The sequence below is a fragment of the Halyomorpha halys genome, unplaced genomic scaffold (genome assembly GCF_000696795.3).
Source record: "Halyomorpha halys isolate HHAL.00 unplaced genomic scaffold, Hhal_1.1 Scaffold126.1, whole genome shotgun sequence".
Lineage (NCBI taxonomy): Eukaryota > Metazoa > Arthropoda > Insecta > Hemiptera > Pentatomidae > Halyomorpha > Halyomorpha halys.
The window spans coordinates 1,516,677-1,522,012 of record NW_027112074.1 but is presented as its reverse complement, the minus strand read 5'-3'; positions in this window follow the sequence as shown (position 1 = coordinate 1,522,012).

Sequence of the window (5,336 nt, the reverse complement as noted above, 5' to 3'; positions counted from 1 at the left end):
AATTCTGCTCTGCTAACCCTGTACATGAAGCTGGTGAGGCGGCCATAGCAACTGATCAAGAAGGAAAAGAAGAGGGACATCGTGAGGCCCCCGATGGCCAAACCTATCGCGTCACTGAGGGATGAGGCCAAGGAGCTGATCGTCAGCCAGCAGTACCTCTTCCGCTCCGTCTCTTTTCCTATCCCTTCCTGAAAGCAATAATCAAATTAATTAACACTTTATTTGCATTTGATATTAATTATATTAAATTGGGATGAATCACCAATAGGGTAACCAACACCATTTTAGCGTATATACGTCAGCTGTCAACCGAAACGTAATTGTAAAAATGAGGTGTAATATTTCTTTTTTATTTAAAGATAATCCCTTGAAAGAGTCTTTAATTCAATTGGAATCGTATGTTTCATACCCTGATAATGATGGAGGGAACAACTCAAGTAACTGATAGTATCTTGGGAAAAAGAGGAAGGTATATTAAGAATAACTTACGCAGGATACGATATGACACAGCTTTCGGGCCTGTTGCCGTATCTCATAAAGAGTTGTTAGCCAGAGCAAAGACAACAAATCAGAAGCATAGATTACAATCATAAACATTAAACAGTTGGTCATTCCTACTCCAATCATCAAATACATTCGGAAGCAATACAGAACACCTAAAAAAATGTCTATTAGTTATCTATTGGGATAAGTCCAAAAACACTACAGCATATTTCATGTTCTTCTATCGTTAGTTAAAATAGTTATAATTACTACATCAAAATATTTTATCTCAATTCACAAGTTTTCTTTTTGTCTCACGTTTAATGCTACTGTAAACTGACCTTAAGTCAAAAATAGAGGATTTTTTAGGTATGGTATTCTCTACTTCCCTTTAAAATGGTTCGAAGGCGAATATTTGATGTTTAGTTGACTCACCTTTACGGGAACAACGCTGATATTTTTCCAAGAAGCTTTCAACATGAGGCAGCAATCTTTGGAACAATTTATTTGAGAAACTTTTAAAAACTCATGACGGAAGAGAGATGCCCTGATAATAATAGGACACACAACCATCTTATTCCGACATTGTGTTCAGTTCTGGTAAGCTTTAATTAAAATAAAGTATATGTTCTTTTTACTTATGTTTTTTCTCGCAATTTATCGATCTCGAAGACGGGTGTCATTTGAGGAAGTGAATGAAATGAACTTAAAATCGCGCGCACTTCCCCTCTTCGCGCTTTGCAGGTCTATCCTGTTGACCAGGCCAAATTGCGAGATATGTCACTCGATATTGTTATCACTTTCATCACCAGATAGTACAAGAGCCCAAGCGGAGAAAAAAGGCAGTTATCTCATCCCAATTTTTGATTACTTTAATGAAAACTATGTATGATTACTAGTCAAAATTGATGAGTATGCCAAGTATAGGTAGGGGGTATAAAAAATGGCGGCTGTTTCAAAGCGATTAACAAAACTAATTTTTCATTTGGAGCTCTATATCTTAAAAAGTAGGAACAACACAAGAAAACCTAAGAGAACGTCATTTAAAGAATAGTCAATTTGCTAAAATATGAGCCCTAATAGAGTTATTTACGTTGAATATTTTTCGAGATATAGCTTTTTAAAAAGCAACATTTCATAAAAATGTTGTATGGGACGTACTGAAGGATCAGTAGTTAGTGAATTTATTTTGAAAAATGTATATCTCAAAAACCATTTGACCTACAGATGTCTTTTAGCACCCAAATTAAAGCTAGTGTAATGAGCTATAAAGTAGTTTATGGTGTTTATCTTCGTAGGAGTAATAGTTTATATGAAATTTGCTGAAATAAATTGATTTATAGTTGTTCGGACAAATTTTCATTTGCCAAATTCATATTCATGTGTGAATATCATAAAAACTACTACCTCTACGAAGATAAGTGTCATAAACTACTATAGTAAGTTAAATTTCCTTTATTTTGAGTGTTGGCAGACACATGTGCGTCTTATGGATCTAGAGATATATTTTCTCAAAAATCTAACGTTCTATACGAACAACTAGAAATTAACATTATGTCAAATATTTTGTAGTAAATTTAACTAGCTTTAATTTGAGTTCTGGCAGACATCTGTACGTCCAATGGTTTCTGAAATGAAGTTTTTCATAAATTAAACCTATTGTCCGAACAACTATAAACCAATTTATGTTAACAAAAATCATGAAAACTACTATTCCTACGAAGGTAAAAGTTATAAACTTTTTTTATAGTCCATTAAACTAGCTTTAATTTGAGTGCTAATAGACAACTGTACGTCACATAGTCCTGAGATATAGAATTCTCAAAATAAATTAACTACTAATCTTTCAGTAGATTTTTAAGAAATTTTGCTTTTTAAAAAGCTATATCTCGAGAACTTGTGGACGTAAATAGCTCTTTTAGGGCTAATATTTCAGCAAATTTACTCTTCCTTAAATATTGTCTTCTTAGATTTTCTAGTGTTGGTAGTTTTTAAGATATAGAGCTCCGAATGAAAAATCAGTGTTTTTTTTAAGGTTTTGGAACAGCCACCATTTTTTATTCCCCCTACCTATGCTTGGAAGACTCATCAATTTCGTCTAGTAATTATACATAGTTTTCATTAAAGTAATAAAAAATTGGGGTGAGAACTGCCTTTTTTTTCTTCTCGGCTCTTGTACCAAGAGTTTGTGTGTTATCTACACAATGGCAGCAAAATTATAGGCATATTGTCATCAGGAACAAGTACTCTAAGTCATATTCGGCTTCATATTGAAAAATAACATTAGATAATGTTTTTTTTTTTTAACTAAGCGATAGTTACCTATTGGCGCAAAGAAGATGGAACAGTAAACGATCCATTTCTGACAACTCAGTTGATTGAATTCTTGGCTGTATTCGGACTAAAACAGAAATAATTTATTATTCGTTTCTTTTACTCATCACCAGGAATCACATTCATGTAATAAAAAAATTCTAAAACATGCAGTACGAAAAACAACGACTTGAAGTATATAGCGATAAGTGGAAAAATATGCAACGGAAGTCATAATACACACATTATTTAATATTAATAATATATTACAAAAATAAAAAAGGACAAATAGCAAAATAAATATCTTTTCAAAATTATAGTAATAATAACAAGTGATGAAATCGCTGTATCGAAAGAAAAACGAAGGTAAAACAAAATGTCTTTTAAGACCAAAAAAAAAATCAACAACATAATTCTTGATTAAAATTTAAATACAAATCATTTTTGCTAATATTACAGCTAAAATGATTTTTACTTCGATCAAATTTTTAAAAATTATTTACTAAAAAAAAAGATTAATAAGAATTTTAATTTTTTGTAGAAACCCTTTCCTTGGTAATATATATATACAAAAAAACTATAACGTCAGGTGTAATTTAAATACACGATTAATATATAAATGGTGAAATTTGTTTTCTGATGTTCTAAAACTCAAGAAAAAAAAATATTACGCAGGAGTAAATTAATTTTGTGACGCAAGCGAACGCTCGAGATGAAACGTTAGTAGTGGTGGAGAGGGGGGGGGAGCACGCTAGATATGTTTTGAATTTATATTAAAATATCCGGAAAATAAAAATCGTATCTGCTTACTTTAAGTACGGGAAACTTTCCGCGGAAAGTTGAGAGTATAGCCCAAGAAATGTAATGATAACGAGTTTTTGAACATTTGAATTAGAATAACTTGAAAACTAAAAATCTGAGAACTGTAAGTGAATTAGATTTTCAGTATTTTATACTATATGTAATAATCTATAATTCAAAATTATGTACACATCTGGTGAAAATTGAAAAAGATAGTGTCAAAAAATACATTGTGAATGAGATATTTATTATGATTGTATCAAAATGAATTTTAAATTTATTTGAACGGGTTTCGTTTTCTTTTCTATAATTTTGATTCAATTCTACATAACAGAAATGGCTGTAGTTATATCAGAGTTCTTTGAGATTCGAATTGGAATTGACAAGGGAAGAATGCTTTAACTATTAATCACAGTGCAGTTTATATAGCGTGTGCCTTTTTATCAATAGAGCCGATGGTCAGTACATAATTGTTATAATGATAAATAAAACAGTTTATGGAGATATCACAATAATATTTAATTATTATTTCCTATGAATATTTCATTAATCATAACTATCCATATTCATGTTGTTGGCAAGGGAGTAATATGGATTCTCCCTTGTCTACAATAATGAACACATCACCTCGAACCGGGACCATAAGGCAATGTATTCCACGATTCGATCCGATTTCTGCCAGTATGTAATAGGGATAACGAAGTTCTGGATCAGGTATGACATCAACATCAGAATCTGAAGAGAATGGTCGTAGTTCTGCGACTCCTTCAGCATCCCCAGCAGCGAAAACATTGTTTTGATTGAGAAGCAGCCGCATGCTACGTAGAACAATATGGTGTACAGGGCTGGGAAGGAAGTTATACTGAAAGGTTTAATGCCTGAAATGTCCCAAAAAAAAAGTAATTAATTTAGAATCTTCTAAGTAATGTCTGATATTATTACATCTCTACAAAGGAATAATAAACTGGCCAATATTGCAAAAACTATAACAAACAAAATACTGACCCTCATCAGATATACCATAAGGAAATCTTCCAAGTAATCTTAATAACAGTAATATAAGCTTGATTTGTTTGAAATAGGAGTTACGCTTTTGGGTAAGCCCGCTTGTCCATAATGGGCCGTCCACCCATGCCTAAAAAGAGATAGCTGGTTTGAGAGTAAAAAAAACAGCGGATTTAGTATAAAAAAGTAAATTGTCAAGTTAGGATATAGTTGGCAGATCCCATATCAAACCTCCAACGTTTGGCCAATACTTATATAATCAGTCAGAACTGAATGAACAGGATAAATCGAGGCTAGGGATAGCGCATCCCACATCAACAGCTGAAAAATACTACCCAAATATGACTTGAGGCTCTAAAAGAGTTGAGTATATGCTGAACTGAAATTTCGTTCAACACATTCTTACTATACTGTGATCGACACACCCTAATGATATGTACATATAATTACTAATGATAGATGATTTTATCTCTTCTTTTTTTTTTCTTTCGATTTTTCGCTCTCACTTATTAAACTTAAGTTTTATTGCAAAAATCAAGTGAAGAAAATAAATGAATTATATATAAGAAGATGGTCAGGGTTGCGGTCAAAAGAGAAATAAAAATAGTTTACAACTATTTATTTTCCGACGTTTCGCCCCACTTTGCAGGGCTTCATCAGGGCAAAAAAGATACAATAAGATACAATGATAAGAATAAAAATACAAAGATAAGATACAATGATAAGAATAAAAA